Here is a 16,899-nt window from a genome sequence, read left to right on the forward strand (position 1 = left end):
AATTTCTCAGGGAAGTGTGAAATTCAGCATAGGCATAATACAACAATCTTCCCCCATTCTTTCCATTTGTTAACCTTAAAAATAAAACAGCCGGGGCCAGCCCCATGGCCGAGTGGCTAAGTTCATGCCCTCCGCTTCAGCGGCCCAGGGTTTTGCTGGTTCGGATCCTGGGCGCAGACATGGCACCACTCGTCAGGCCATGCTGAGGTGGCATCCCACATGCCACAACCAGAAGGACCCACGACTAAAATACACAACTATGTACCGGGGGGCTTTGGGGAGAAAAAGAAAAAATAAAATCTTAAAAAAAAAAATGAAACAGCCAGTTATTTTACCAGCTAAATGTGTTTACTCAGGAATAGCAGAGGAATTGCAATTTAGGACAAGCAAGCTATAGCAAAATCCATAGGCAAGTCCAACAAGCAAAAGAGAGGAACGTTACTTTATAGAAAAAAAGGAGGGGGTTTTTTTGAATGAAAGTCCACTGCAGGAAAGCAGGAGTACAGCGTGGTGACGATTTCTTCTTGGCTGAGTTGCTGGGCAAGGAAGGAAATCTTCCTTCCTCCTGCTGGAGTATAAAGTAGTGTCTACTTGCAATGTGTGTTTCTTCCTGTTGCGATCCATAGCTGAGGATTCTTCCTGTTGGGGTCTGTAACTGACAGTGAGTGGTAGTGTGGGAGGGCTCCCCCTTTCTTGCCTCCCACTTCCATTTAAATGAGGTTTCCTTTTACTAATTTTCACACATTCAAGCAATGTTTATGCTCCTAGCTACAAATGGATGCCATATCTTCTCTGAAAACACCAAAGCCTTTGTGATTTACCCCCCCTTTTTAGGAGAGGGGACTTAAAGTACCTTATTTTCTGTGTTAAACTCTTATTTCACCTAATGTTAGCATTGAATTCTTATATAATAATTTTAGTTATATTTAATTAAGTTCTTAATAATTTAATTATAAAATAATTCTCACAAAATTTTATGCATACTTTAGCTGCCCAACGAAAGTATATATGGCCAGACCATGCAAAACTAAAAACAAATGGTAGAGAGAAGTGCTCAGAGACCCTCCCTGCAACAGTAAAGAGCCATAAGCTCTACAAGCCAATAGTGGACACAAAAATGTTAAGTGTTCTCCAGTAAGTCCACTTTTTGGATATCACAAATCAAACTGAAATCTCATATGTAAAATACGGTGAAAAACGTGTAAGAACAATCTCATGTCATTAATTTCCAATGCAGCAGTGTTAATCATTTTAACTTCCATCTTCCAAGGAGCTCAGTGGAGATCGCTGGTTTATCTGAAAGAAGCATAGCCATGAAAAAATCAGTCAGTGATTTTACAATTTGGCAGGCAATATCACATCCTAGATGAACAAGAAAGAAATATAATTTCTGGTTTTTATTAAGTGATTCAAGGTCTAAAGTTTTTCTTTTTTAATTCTGAAATTCACCTTATGCACATTTATATTTGAAAATGAACAGACTTGTAAGGATTCCATGAACTCAGTAGAATAGTGAAATAGCTGTTTCAAAACAGCTATGCGGAGAAAGGCAACACTCCTCTTACATTTGTTTGAAGAAATTAATGATTAAGTGTTGCTTAAAACATGTATCAAATCTCTAGGAAGTTATGGGAACACAGATGGTTGATTCACTTCATTTTCATTAATCCAAGATGATATACACTTTTGAGGATGCTCTGTCACGTGACATGTGCTCTAGCCTTCTTCCAGATTAGTTTGTGGTATGTCAACTACCACCCTCAGTAAGGATTACTGAAACTATAAATCGCGTCTGTGAAATCCAATCCTGAGACATGTAAACTTAAACTTCTAATTCTTTCTGCTCCACCTGTTTTTATTTCCTCTTTCTAATTGGATTAGAGCTGTGTAATTACAAAGGCGTGTGGAATGTTCTCCTCTTATCTTTTTAATATTTTTTCTTCACCTGAACTTGTAATAGGATTCATCTCAGGGTTTGGCTTGGTTTTTGTATTGAAGATTTTATTTTTGAATATGAAATAAGGAAAAAATTGAACCATTATCTAAAAAAAACAATTCAACACATTTATACATAGATATTCTAACAGACACATTTTTGACTTGAAGTTACTCATTCAACACACTAAAGAAAAAATAAGGAATCCACTTGAACCACTCCTCCATTCTACACATCCTTGTCCATCACTTCCCACCCACCCACAAACTCACCATGCCGTATGAGGAATATCGATTAAGAATTGGAAACAAGAGAAACATCTAACCAACTGTAAATATTATACACTGTTTATGAAGAGACTTTACTCTCTGAACTCAAAGATAGTGAATAACCCTCAATAAACCATGAAGGTTTTTGTTTTTACAAACTCAGTAGGATGTACTGTATTTAGTAACTCTGTGGTTTCACTAGGTTTTAATTCCTCCGTAAACAGGAACTGGGCCCTCAGGATTGTAGTTTTTGAAATTAGGGTGTGTTTAGATTTAGAGACTGGCCCAGATTCATTCACATCTAGAAGAGAATGCTCACTGCCAAACAGATGCACTCAGAAGAGAAAAAAAAGATTACATTCTAAATAAGGTTTGTATAACAAGTACTTCCATCTGTTTCAGAGAGATCAAAAAGAACTACTTTAAAACAGTCAACGACATTTACGCATCTGGAAAAAAGAAAGCATGTATTTATGGAAAAGCGTTCAGGTTAGCTATGTTTTTCTCTGTTCTCAAGGATAAGTAGTGGAATGCTAAATAAGATTATTTCTCATATATTTAATGACAAAAAATTGAGTTTAAACATTACTTTTTATAGATAAAATGCAAATGTCCCCTCAAATACTGTTATTAAATTATTAAGGCAAAATTAAGACTCTATTCGGATAGCTTTCAAACACTGTTTCAGACCTTAAACTAACAATTACAGTTATACCAACACAATAAAGTCTGAAGGATTTCCAAGGAGAACCCAAGCCAAGTACAAGCACGCACATATCGCCCTTTCCTTCTGGAGAGACCTTCGTATGAGCAAGACTCACGTCATGTACGTGACGAGTCACACGTGAATTACATGCCAAATAAGAGCAAACCTCCCCAAGCCTCAGCCCTCCACACAGTCCATGCCAGTTATTGTCTCTCAGCCTCAGTTTACCCCACTGAACCCACTATGAGATAATGGGTGAGACTCTCACAATCTCCTCCTTTACAGTGAACACGATGTTAAAGTTTGTCAGTAGGAGGTGCTGGAGGGACACTGCGGGAGGAAGGGGGCGCCTCTTCCTGATTCTGGTGTGCAGGTGCCTGCCTTTTCTTCCTCCTGCTGCACAGTTAATCAGCAGTGTGGGTGTATGAGGACACCTGGGGGTCCTCTGCCTAAGCCAAAGCAGCACATCCAGAGCGCAGAGCCTCTTGGTGACCTAGGCCCAGTGGCCTCTTCACTCCCATTGTGGACACCATGCACCTGCATCAGTCATGGTTCACCTGTACCCTGAGGTTTGTTTCTTGGGGTCTCTCAGCATGGACACCGTATGGTCCAGGCTTCATGCCCTGTGCAGCATCCTGACTCCTGCCTGCCTGCTTACCAGCTGTGGCTCACCTGCCACCCAGAAGCTGTTTCCTGCTCCCCCAGAGACTGGGGACCAGCTATGGCCCAGACAAACCAATGGGCTGCAGCCACACCTTTTCCAGGGAGATCTGTACCCCAGCCTCAGGGAGGGGGCTCCCTTTCCAAGTTCATCCTTCCTTGGGCACTGTCCCTCTGCCCTATAGTACCGTGTAGAGTTATGTTTACATCCTCATACTGTCCTATCCCTGGCTAATCATTCATTATAACAAATGTTCCTATCTGTGGTTTCTGTCCCCTAACTGGACCCAGCTCATACACCAGCCAACACGCAGAGCTTCATTGCCCACTTTCTGCCTTGAGACTACTAGACTCCTATATCCACATATCCACTTGTATGAATGAATAGACAACTTAAACCTAACAGGACCAAAACGGAATTCTTATTTCCCTATCCTTAACCAAACCACTTCCCCATATCAGTTAATGGCAACCCTACTGTTCCTATTGCTCTGGCCAAAATCCTCAGAATCACCCTTGATCGCTCTTTCTCACAGTCTGTATGCAAGCCAACAGCAAGTTCTATTGACTTATTCTTCAAAATATTTCCAGAATCTGACCACTCCTCACCAGCTCCACTGCTTCTGCTATGGTCCAAGCCATTATCATCTCTCACCTTCTAAAGGTTTCTGACATCTCACCCTGCCTCACCATAATCTTTTCTTCAGCAGTCAAAGCTTCCCTTCTAAAAAATGAATCCTCTGATCAAAACCCTGTATTAACTTCCCATCTTACTCAGAGTAAAAGTCAAAATCTTACAAAGGCCTACAGGGTCCCAGAGGAGACAACTCTGATTATCTCTCACTACACAGTGGGCCCTCCGTAACCATGGGCTCCGCATCCATGGATTCAACCTATTACAATCTGTGGTTGCTTGAATCTGCAGATGCGGAACCCAGGGATACCCAGGGCCAACTAAGGGACTTGAGCATCCCTGGATTTCTGTATCTGCAAGGGGTCCTGGAACCAATGCCCTGAGGGTACTGAGGAACAGCCATTTTCTCTTACCTGATACCATTTCATTTGGGCCTGTCTGCTGTTCCTTGAATCCATCAGGCTTGCTCACATCTCAGGCTGATTATCATCACTGAGATATCCACATGCCTTCTCTTCCTCATCTCCTGCAATTCCTACTTAACATGTCATCTTTTAAAAAGCAACAATATTTTAAATTGTACCTACCACCCTGGGCAATCTCCATTCTGAAAAAAATGATTTTTTTTTTCTCCATAGCTCAGAATAGTTTAAAACCATCTATTCTAGAAAACCCTACATTTAAGGACTTTACAATAATTATACTGACTTCTTATAATGCTGGTTCATATCCAATTATTATAATGAGTATCTTAAAATACAAAGATGACATTTTCATGTAGTAATTCTTATGGTAAGAACTGTACATGGAAAAAACACATAAAAGGGCTATATATTCAATTATTTTGTAATAGGTAAAACAGTAACAGTATTAAGTTATAACTATATAACAGATATTATCCTTGGCATTATATAACAGATATATTTCTGAAAGTCTGGGTTTATTTCAACTGCACTATGGTAACATTTTCCAAACTATAAAATATTATTCTTCTCACCACATTAATAATTTAATTGAAAGAAGGATTAAGTTAAAAATGCCCCCCTACCTGAAGATTATCATTTAATTAGGCATATATTACAACTCTGAACAGTTTCATTTTTAACTCTAAGCTAACCATTTCCCCAAATTATTTGATTACGCAACACATTTTTCACTACAGCCTACAAAAACAATAGTGCTTGCAAAAATGAATAAATTTCTTCTTTCAACAAAAGCCAGATGGTATATCTCATAGTATGGTAGAGAGAGTACTAAGCTCATTTAAATAAGTTTTGTTCAGAAAGGAAATGATTGAGTACAATTATACACATAAAGAGTATACTATGTTGTCCAAGATAACAATACAAAATTATGCTACAAACAAAAAATCAGGAAAATGTGACCACCTCTCAGGGGAAAATAAAATCAGCAGATGCCAATACCAAGAAGACTCATATGTTAAAATTATCAGACAAGGCCTTTCAAACAGCTGCTATAACTATGCTCCATGATGTAAAGAAAATACATTAAAAATTAATGAAAAGGAATATCTAAAATAATCACAAAAAATAGAACTATTAAAAAATAACCAAATGAAAATTCTAGGATGGAAAATTACAACACTGGAAATAAAGCTTTTTTTCCTGGATGGGATAACTAGCAGAATAAAGATGACAGAGGAAAGAGTCAGTGAAAGGATCCAGTATGATGAACAGAGAGAAGAAAAGATTGAAAGCAAATGAACAGAGTCTCAGGAACCTGTGTGAAAATAGCAATAGGTCTAAACTATGTGTCATTGGAATCCCAGAAGGAGAAGATTGGGAGAGTAGGGTAGAACAGAATATTTGGAGGTTGAAGGATGGAAGGTTGAAAAATTTCCAAATGTGTTGAAAAACAAATACACAGCATCAAGAAGTCTGCCAAATTCAGTCAGAATAAATACAAAGAAAACAATGCCAAGATATTATAATGATACCATGAGAAAGAGCGGAGGCCAAGGGCAAACAGAATATATTTACTATGCACAAAGAAAGACACTGTCAACTCAGATCTCTATATGCAATGAAAATGTCATTCAGAAATGAAAGCAAAATAAAATCATTCACTATGAAAAGATCTGCACCCAAAGAATATTAAACACACTTCCTCAGGCTGCAGGGAAATGATACTGGAGGGAAACCTGATCTTCAAGAACAAAGGAAGAGGCAGTGATGTCAGCAAGATGGTGGAGTAGGAGGCTCTGGGCTCTCCTTCCCCCACGGACACACAGATTCAACAACAATATCAATTCACCTTGTGAGAAATGCAGAAACTGGATGAGAGGCTCCTGCACCCTGGGTGAGTATGAAATGAGGTACACTGAAACTCACAGGAAAGGTTGAGACACATTCTCGTAATCTCCACTACTAGCACAGTGCCATACAATTGGGAGGGAACCTCCAGCATCCAGTTTCTTCCTGAGGAGTAAAGATTTTGGACTGTATATCTAGCATCCCAATTTTTCTGGCTAGTACCCAAGGGTATGGCTTCTAACTCATCTGTCTCTGAGAGCTGATGGGGCCCAATGTTCAGCAGTCCCATGGGGGCTACAGAGAACAGGGTAGCAGCTTGAAAGGGAGTACAGCCACTTGCCACATGTCCTCCTCCTGGCTCAGCACACAGTAAGTGAGCAGCAAACTCCAGGTGCAGCTTCTCTCTGAGGAGCAAAGGAGTTGGACTGCACATCTAACACCCCAACTTTTCTGGCTATTACCAAAAAGACTGCCTTCTAACTCACCTGTCTCTGACAGCTGACAGGGCCCAGCATTCACTAGACCTCTGGGGGCTTCAGGAAACAAAGCAGTGGTTTGCACCAGTGTGCAGGCACTCTCTAAATCTCCTTCCCCTGCTGCAGCACAAAGCCAGCAGGCAGTAAACTCTAGCTCCCATCTGCTCTTTGAGGAGTGAAGGAATTGGACCACACCTATAGCATCCAGCTTTTCTGGCAGCTTCCCAAGGGACTAGCTTCTATCTTGACTGTCAGAGGGCTGATGGGACCTGGTGTACTCTAGGTACCTGGGGGCCTCTGGGAACAAAGAGAGTGCTTTGAACTAGCAGGAAGTCTTGAGAGGCACTCAGAATCGTTGGGCAGGTGATTGGTGAGGGTCCTCTGTACAAGGCCAGGCTGTTTTGTCTAATGCACAAACACCAACTCAGGGATTCAAGGAAAATGAAGAAAGAAGGAAATAAGTTACAAATAAAAGAACAAGATAATCTCCAGAAACCAACCCTAATGAAATGGAGATATGTGATTTACCTGATAAAGACTTCAAAATAACTGTCTTAAAGATGCTGCCTTATTTTTATCAGTCCTGACTAAACACATAGGTCCTTAGCAACTGAAAAACATGGAAAACTTTGTTCTGCATTGTGCACTAAAAGATAAACTACAATTGATTCCACAGTCTTGGGTTCATCTTGGGTTCACTGAAGTAGGAATTACCTAGTATCAACTGAGAAGAGAACACTCAAGCATCCTGTCAATCCACTGGACACTCAAAGGTTCAAAGTACTCTGGGCAAAGGAAAGAGTTTCTCTAGAAACTCAAAGAGCTCTTGAGGCAATAATCTCTGAAATTACATCAACAAGAAGGAAACAAACATATTCAGTTTGCCCTAAAACAGAACTTCACTATTTGAATTTAAACTATCATTTGAAACATATTATTTTCTCTTACAAAGGTCTCACAGGCATACCACATATACATATGTTTAAAAAGCACCAAATTCAAGAGTGGACAAGAAGGTCAAATATACTGTCCTCAAGAGAGTGGTCAGGAAAGAGACAGTCTGCATCCTGTCTACCACAGATGTCTCCCAGAGCCAGGAATTCTTTGATTTGGCACAGAAGAGTCAAAGACCAACTAAGGCCATGCCCTAAAGAGCACCAAGGTTTAAACCTCCATGTAAGTATTGACTATGATTATATTTCCAAAGAGGGAACGTGGATGACCTCACATGCAACATGTTCTGAATCACAATCTGTAAAACTATGAAACCACACATTTGTCCAATATGTTCTTAGAAAGTATTTTAACAACCCTATCCTTAGTGTGAATTCAGTGCACCCAGATCAAGTTTCCTTAGAGGACATTAAAGCAACGAGCCTAGGTGTATACCCTGAGAAGTGTTGTGTATGTGTTATATACGAACACACAACTTCTATTACTCACCGTCTCATAGAGAGCTTGAAGGGTCTCCATTTCAACCACAGAATTCTCCAAGTTGACAACAGCTGTCAAAAAAGGACAAGGCCCAGTCAAAGGTCAAAGAGAAACTGTGAGTCTGTCTTTCATGGCCCAACTGAATGAATTTGAAAAATCTGCTTGATACCAGAAAAATAGGCAAATCACTCATGTTACTGCCACATCCTGGTTTTCTATCGATAGAAGCTCACATCTACCAATTTATCTAAAGACATTTGACAAAGGTGAAATCTAATCAGTAACCTGATGGCCTTAGAATGGAAATGTTAGATGCATTTCCTGTTATAACTCTTTAATGGTGTTCTAATCAAAGGACAATTCTCTGATGATGGTGTTGAGATTAGCACAAATGCAACCTTAAAATCCATCCTTAATATACAAACTCCCCATACTCATACAAGGAAGGAGAATGCGTAATCAAAAACTGGAGGGGCCGGCCCCATGGCCGAGTGGGTAAGTTCGTGTGACCCAGGTTTCGCTGGTTTGGATCCTGGGTGTGGACATGGCACCACTCCTCAGGCCATGCTGAGGTGGCGTCCACATAGCACAACCAGAGGGACTCACAACCGGAATATACAACTGTGTACTGGGGGCTTTGGGGAGAAGAAGAAGAAGAAAAACAAAACAAAACAAAACAAAATGAAACTGGGAATATGTTCTTAAATGCATGGTTGCGGCCTGGGAAACATGCAGAATTTTGGAGTCAGTGGGTTTTATTACTTAGTTTAGCCGTAGGTTAATCAAAAGCATTCTGCATTACCCATGTGCATATCAGCTAGAAATGAGGTGAATGTGCCCTGATCAAAGTTGTGTCAAGTAGCCAGTGAAGCTCTTGTGGAATTAAAGATTTCTGAGAGAAAAATTACAATGTGGATACTCACAAATTGGTTAGATTTATTTTGATAAATGAGGCATTTTATAATTTACAAAAATGCCTTTTTTCTCAAAGGTTAAAGTATGTGAGACATTTTCTAGCTGACTCTGGCAAAATCCCAGGAACGAATTAAGAAATACAAGTGGGGGGCTGGCCCAGTGGCGCAGTGGTTGTTTACAGCTCCGCTTCGGTGGCCTGGGGTTTGCTGGTTCGGATCCCGGAAGTGGACCTATGCACCACTTATCAAGCCATGCTGTGGCAGACATCACACATATAAAAAAAAATAGAGGAAGATGGGCACAGATGTTAGTTCAGGGCCAATCTTCCTCAGCAAAAAGAGGAGGACTGGCAACGGATATTAGCTCAGGGATAATCTTCCTCAACAACAAAAAAATACAAGTGGGAAACTGAAGCACAGGATGGGTAAGAAATCTAACCAAGATAACTTAGCATTTCTATTTGGTCTGGGAACAGAGCCTGATTCACCAACAAATATACCAAGTAGAATATGATGCTTCTACCCTTATAATATCCCACTATCTCAAGCTCCAAAAACAGGTCTCAAATATAAATCTAAGAATTTTATTAAGATTCACAGACAGGGGCCGGCCAGTGGGGCAGCAGTTGAGTGCGCATGTTCTGATTTGGCAGCCTGGGGTTCGCCAGTTCGGATCCTGGGTGTGAACAGGGCACTGCTTGGCGGGCCATGCTGTGGTGGGCATCCCACATGTGAAGTGGAGGAAGACGAGCATGGACGTTAGCTCAGGGCTGATCTTCCTCAAAAAAGAAAAAAAAAAATTCACAGACAAATCTTTTTGCTCCTTAGACCATGATGTAAGGCAAACATATCACAAACTGTTTAATGTTTCAAAGTAGTAAACACATAGCCCAACGAAGTCTGACTATATTTCAAACATTAAGAGGATTAACAAATGATTGTCGTTGGAGGTAATATGGCTACAAATAATGTGACAAATGTGTGAAACCCAAATAAAGATAGCCGACTCATTTATAGAATTACCTTCCAGATTTGCACAGAGTCTAGCCCTTACAGAAAATCTTACAGTGAATCCAAAGGTCTCTGACTTCGAATTCATGAGCTAATAATCCAGTATTTTTACACTCCTCTGATGACACAGTGAGAAACTGATGAGAAAACTATGAAGGAAATGCTAATTGTCAACTTAGTGTAAGATTTCACCCTCAGAACAAGGAAAAGGAACACAATAAAACCATTCATCCTCAAGGCAAAGCTCGTAAAAGATACAACTGTCCTCTGACTCTCTGTCCATCATTTTACAACACAATATCATTCCTACAAGTTTTCCTGACATGAAACTTTACCTGTGAAGTTTGAAGTTTCTCATCGTTTTCTGTCATACAATGTCATGTATTGAAGAACATCTTAAATGCCATATGGTCAAGCAAGCCCTCAAAAGGTCCTAATCCATAAAACCTTATTTTTTAATCATCCACAGGAAATCTCAATGGAAAGAAACGCTGTTACTACTTCTGCACACAATTTTATCTCATTTGGATTTGCACTTAAGAGATGCTACCAGAATTTCAGCGGGAATCAGCCATTTTGTGGGAACAGTCGTGCTTCAGCCGGTGGAAAGGTTAGAGCCCAGCAGATGAGTGGGTGCAATGATAGCAGCTCCAGATAAGAAATATGGCAAAAGATGGCACTGGGGAAAGGTTAAGGGTATTCAGGTGCTATATTTCCTCAATTTAAAAAGCAAATTTTAGAATTTTAGAAACCAGGACTCAGACTAAAATTCATATGCTGTAAATTTTTAGTAGTGTCTTTGATCATTCTCTCCCTTAAAATCTGTGATTAGGTTGATGGTGCATTTTCAGGTGATAAAATTCAAAAATCAAGGAAATAAAATAATCTCTCAGGTATTCGACAGATGTAAAGTGTTTCTTTTACTTCAGGGACTATACTACCTCAGTAAAGGTGTTAACAGTTACCTGAGCAACAATAATTTGAAACTCGAGTTGTTGGATGGGGATGTGCCTGATGACCCAGCCCTGAAAGTCTGCAGACAACGGCATGACTGGATTTTCAGTTACGGCCATGTCAAGAAATTTTACATGTATATAAAATATACGTATATATATATTTTTAAGTGGCAAGATTCAAGGAAAAGTCTCCTTATAAATTTCTTGCTCTTTCTCTTTGCTCTAACACATTCAGGAACCTCCTTCCTTGTCTGGAACTCATCACATTGCCACCCATCCACCCCCTTGCAGGGCTATAAAGCAGTTTTAATTACTTGCCATTATATATATATATATATATATATATATATATATATAAATGTTACTTCAAGTTTAACCAAAAAGCATCTGTTCTGTTTTTATGTGGAAGGGTGCAAGGACTAAGGAGGTGTTGAGAGAAAATTTGCACATTGAAAGATTATTCCTTTATTTGTAAAGTATGCTAACTTTTCAGGATTAAAACGTGGAGATTTTTACTACTCTCTTTAAACAATCTGTAAATGACTTTGTGTTAATAATCACTCCAAGCTAAAATGAATAGCAATTTTGTTTTTACAGCCGAAAATTTTACAAAATGCCAAAGATGTGTTAGAGAAGTAGAATATAGTACTCTTTCTGGCTTTTCTACCAACAGGCTGTGTGTCTTTGATCAAGACACTAAGCTTCTGGGGCCGGCCCCGTGGCCGAGTGGTTAAGTTCACACGTTCCACTTTGGTGGTCCAGGGTTTTACTAGTTTGGATCCTGGGCACAGACATCACACCACTCATCAAGCCATGCTGAGGTGGCATCCCACACGCCACAACTAGAAGGATCTACAACTAGAATATACAACTATGTACTAGGGGGCTTTGGGGGAGAGAAAGAAGAAGAGGAAGAGGAAGAGGAGGATGGAGAAGAAGAAAGGGGCTGGCCCAGTGGCGCAGCGGTTTAGTGCACAAGTTCTGCTTCTCAGCGGCCCGGGGTTCGCCGGTTTGAATCCCGGGTGCGGACACGGCACCACTTGCCACCCCATGCTGTGGTAGGTGTCCCACATATAAAGTAGAGGAAGATGGGCACGATGTTAGCTCAGGGCCAGTCTTCCTCAGCAAAAAGAGGAGGACTGGCAGTAGTTAGCTCAGGGCTAGTCTTCCTAAAAAAAAAAAAGAAGAAGAAAAAGAAGATTGGCAACAAATGTCAGCTCAGGTGCCAATCTTTAAAAAACAAAAAGGACACTAAGCTTCTCTGAGACTTTATCAAGTGGGATAATAACTTTTGTCTGTAGCATAAGATTATCATGTGGAGAAAATAAGCAATTTTATAGTAAGGATAATTCAAGAAGGAATAGTAAATATGTAATGAATTTAAAATTGTATATTATCTATGAATACATTCGGTAGAAACTAGAGACAGAGCTGGGATTACGCTAGATTAAAATTAGGTTCAGGATGAAACATTTGCTTCTGATAATTAAAACTTGAGACCATAAATAGTTGCTTTCCTCATAAACTTCCTGGGCTCATGCTCGAGGAGACCCAATGCACTGTTCATTAATAATATTGTTGCAAAGTGAAGAGTGAAATAGCCTATTTGAGAACTCAAAAAGTCAACTTAATTTAACCTAAGAAATTAAAAATGTCTCCAAATAAAATGTCAAAACAGAAAAATCTATTTGCTTTTGATTTTAAGACATGACATTACATAAAGAGAATTACATAAAGAACAATTCAAAACAACCAAGGATTATAGATGCAACGAACAAAATGATTGCCTGCTGGAGACGAAACTGTATACATGGATGTATTAGTAGGTGAAAGTCATGTGTCCCTATCACATTACCTGGACACTTGATCTTTGCTGCTAATGTGTTCTCCATACCCACCATCTACAATACCAGAAATGTGGGACACATCCAGAGGCCAGGCAGGGCAGGCAAGAAGCCAGATGTGGTGGGCCCCAGCTGCCAGGTCAGGCACACCAGATGACGGACGGCTTCTTCCCGCGGCAGGCCAATGGCGCCTCCCAGAAGACTTTCTGGACTCCGGGCACTTTCCTAACTGGTAGTCCAACTAACAGAGTCCTGGCATGAGATGCTGGGATGGCTGGCCTCCTTTGGATAAAGTGGGCCAGCCCTAAAGTGGCTGTCTCCCTCAGCAATCCCCCACACTCATACACTCAGGGTGAGAGCTGGAGAGGGACTCTCTCTGCCCTTAGGGTTGGATTTTGGCCCAGGGGAGTGCCCTGGGCTGCAGGGCAGTGGGCTTTCCTGACTGCAGACTTAAGGGTGCCTCCTGCCACTGGAAGAGCTTGCCCAGTGCAGGGAAGTGGGGGGCGTGGGTGGTTCCCCATCATTCATTCCCTCCATGGCCAGTCTGTTGCACCCTCTCCTTGGCATGGCGTTCCGGCCTTCTGCCTAGACAACGTCTTTCCTCCTCTTGGAGCCAAAATGTTCATTGGTGATGTGGGGCCGTGTCTTTTCGACCAGTCACTAAGGCCCGGAATGGGCCAGCTGGCAGAGACAGTCTGGGTGTTCTCCGCCATCGGCTGCTGGAAAACAGGTCCAGAAAGCCTCCCTGGAGGCCAGCAGCGCCCTGAGCAGAAGGTCAGAAGGGGAGGCAAGAAACAAGTGAAAGAAGGGTGAACCCTCGTTTGCCAGCAGCTCCACCTGGACACCCCCAGAGGACGCCCCCACACCCATGATCCCCGACCCCAACCTAGGGCTTAGCAACAGCTAAGGTGACGCCAGAGGCCTTGGCTGTGGCGCATGCGCATTTGGAGTAATGGGTTTCAGGCAAGAGAGCAGGACCGAGGTGAGAGGTCAGGGAGGTGGGGAGGGGGCAGGTGGGCCCACCATCCTCCAGGTCCTCCAGATCCTGGATGCTGACCGCACCACCGCCCAATTTCTCACCGCCCCCACTGCCCTTTCTCCTGCCACCGCCCTCCAAATCGCAGGGTAGGCCAGACAGGGCAGTGAAAGACAGTTTCCCCGGTGTCACACGTGGCCTCCCATCCCTACCGGGGTGCTGGTGGATAGGATCTGACAGAGGTGTTGGGGCGGGGTGAAATCCGCCGAGGTGGGGGCTGTGAAGATCTCCGAGGGCCACTCCAAGTGATGGTGGTGACCACTGCCCATCTTGACCCTGAGGCGGTTCTCTGCCCAGATGTGGCCAGAGGTGGCCCCAGGGATCCCTGACTCTCCCAGGGCAACCAAGGGAATTGTGGAATGCCCTCATCCCTGACTGCACCTGTTCAGCCGTCACCAACAAGACCGAGCCCGGTGTCCTCCCTTGGGAGCCTGGGCAGGGCAGGCAAGGACCCGAGTGTGGCAGGCAGCACCTCCCAGGTGGGGCATACCAGAAGACGGGCAGCTTCTTCCCCTAACAGGGCTGATTACCCCTCCCAGAAAACTTTCTGGACCCTCTTTCCTTCCTTGTCCCATGGCACCATCTTGGCCTAAGGGGGCTATGTTGGCTGGCACTCTTTGGGAAAAGTCAGCAAGCTAAGGGTGCTCCTCTCCCTCTGCGTCCACTCTGTGCCCTCAGGGTGAGAGATGAGAGAGGGCGTACTCCACCCTTAGGGTCATTTTCGGCCCAGGGCAGTGCCCTGGGCAGCAGGGCAGCGGGCTCTCCTGACCTGAGTTGCGGGCGGTGGGTCCTGCCACTGCAAGCGCTTCCGGGGAGCAGGGGTGCCCCATCCGTTCCCGAGGTGGCCAGTCTGCTGCACCGCTCTTCTTTGCAAGGCATTCTGTGCGTTCTGACACACTAGGCAAAGTCTTCCCTCCTCTGGAGTAGAAATGTTCGAGGACGAACTAGGGTTCAGCCTTCCTTCACCTGTTTATCGCCTCCCCTTCTGACCTTCTGCTCAGGTGGCTGCTGGTCTTCTTGCGGGAGAGGCTTTCTGGGCCTGTTTTCCCACAATGGCTGGGGGAGGACACCCAGGCTGTCTCTCTGCCAGCTGGCTCATTCTGGGCCTCAGTGACTGGTAGAAAAATCACGACCCCACATCACGAATGAATCTTTCGACTCCAGGAAGAGGAAAGGCCTTGTCTTTCAGAAGGCCCTGAATGCCTTGCTGAATAGTGTGACACAGCAGACAGGCCACCTGGGGAGCAAAGGGAGGCCCCCCTGCAAGCTCTTCCCTCAGCAGGACTCACCCTCAACTCTGGGCATAAGAAAAGCCTGATGTCCTGCTGCCTGGGGCACTACCCTTAGCAGAAATCCTAGAATAAGGGAGGATATATGCCATCTCCTCGGTCTCTCCCTGAGTGCACAGCCACAGGGCAGAGGGGCAGGCGTGCTCGTGCTATGGCTTGGCTGCTTTCTTCTAAGGAGGCCAGCTATCCCAGCCACTTGGGCCCAGACTCTATCAGTGGGAGTACTAGGTAGGAAAGAGCCCTGAGTCCTGAAAGTTTTCTGGGAGATGTCAGAGGCCCTGTTGGGGGAAGAAGCTGCCTGTCATCTGGGGTGGCCGATATGGGAGTTGGTGCCCGCCACATCAGGGCCACATAGTCCTGAGGGAGGATGACGGTCTTGGTGGTGGCCTGTGGAAAGGTGCTGACGGTGAGGGGGTCATCCCATAGATCCCCAGGCTGTGGCAACCGGCAATGAATGAACTGGCTGCCTCTGGCCATGTCTGTGGTAGGGAGCTGTCTCAGGGTCAGGAGATGGGCGGTGGCTGACACGGTCACTTGGGGCGGGACCCAGAGATCTTCATCGCCCTGGCCTCAGCAGATTTCATCCTGCCCCACCGCCCCTGTCGGATCCATTCCCCATGCACCCAGGTCCGAATTGGAGGCCGTGGATGACACCAGGGAAACTGTCTTTCAGGTCCATGTCTGGTCAGCCCTGTGATTTGCATGGCACTGGCGGGTGAAATGGTGGTGGGCGCTGCGGCCACTCTGGCGGCAGGGGCAGCTGTGACCCAAACATTTGGGAGCTCAGGATCCTGAGGAGAGGATGGCAGGGGCACTTTCACCCTCCCCACCTCCCTGACCTCTCCCATCGGTGCTGCTGAGTCTAACCCCTCTGGGCACCCTGCTCCCATTACTTAAACCCGTCACTCCCACTGTCTATGCTTGGCGACTGGGGGCTTCTGTTTTCACAATGAACCCCTCCGGTGTTTATTAAGCACCGGGCGGCTCTGCCTGGGACGGTGTGGAGGTGCCCTCTGGCGGTGGCCATGTGCAACTGCAGGCCAACTCGGGTTTCCATTTCCTTCAGCGGCTTCTCATGTCCCCTTCCCGCTTCTGCTCAGGTCGCTGCTTTGCCTCCTTGGAAGTGGCTTTCTGGCCCTGTTTGCTCACAACTGACCCAGGAGGACAGCAAGGCTCTCCTTGTGCCAGCTGGTTCGTCCCCGTCCTCACTGATTGCTCGAAAAAATGCAGCCTCTCCTCACGAATGAACCTTTCTTCTCCAGGAGTTGGGAAGGCTGTGTCAAGTCAGAAGGCTGCGAAAGGCTTGCCAAAGGAGTGTGGCAGCACAGGCATGCCACCCAGGGAATGAAGGGGACCCACGGGCACGCTGTCCCATCAGCGGTTCCCACTCTCCACTCTGGACTGAGGAAAGCCCGCATTCCTGCCGCGCTCCCCTGGGGAGATATCTGACAAGAAGGGCCA

Source organism: Equus przewalskii, chromosome 5 (genome assembly GCF_037783145.1).
Source record: "Equus przewalskii isolate Varuska chromosome 5, EquPr2, whole genome shotgun sequence".
NCBI classification, from domain to species: domain Eukaryota; kingdom Metazoa; phylum Chordata; class Mammalia; order Perissodactyla; family Equidae; genus Equus; species Equus przewalskii.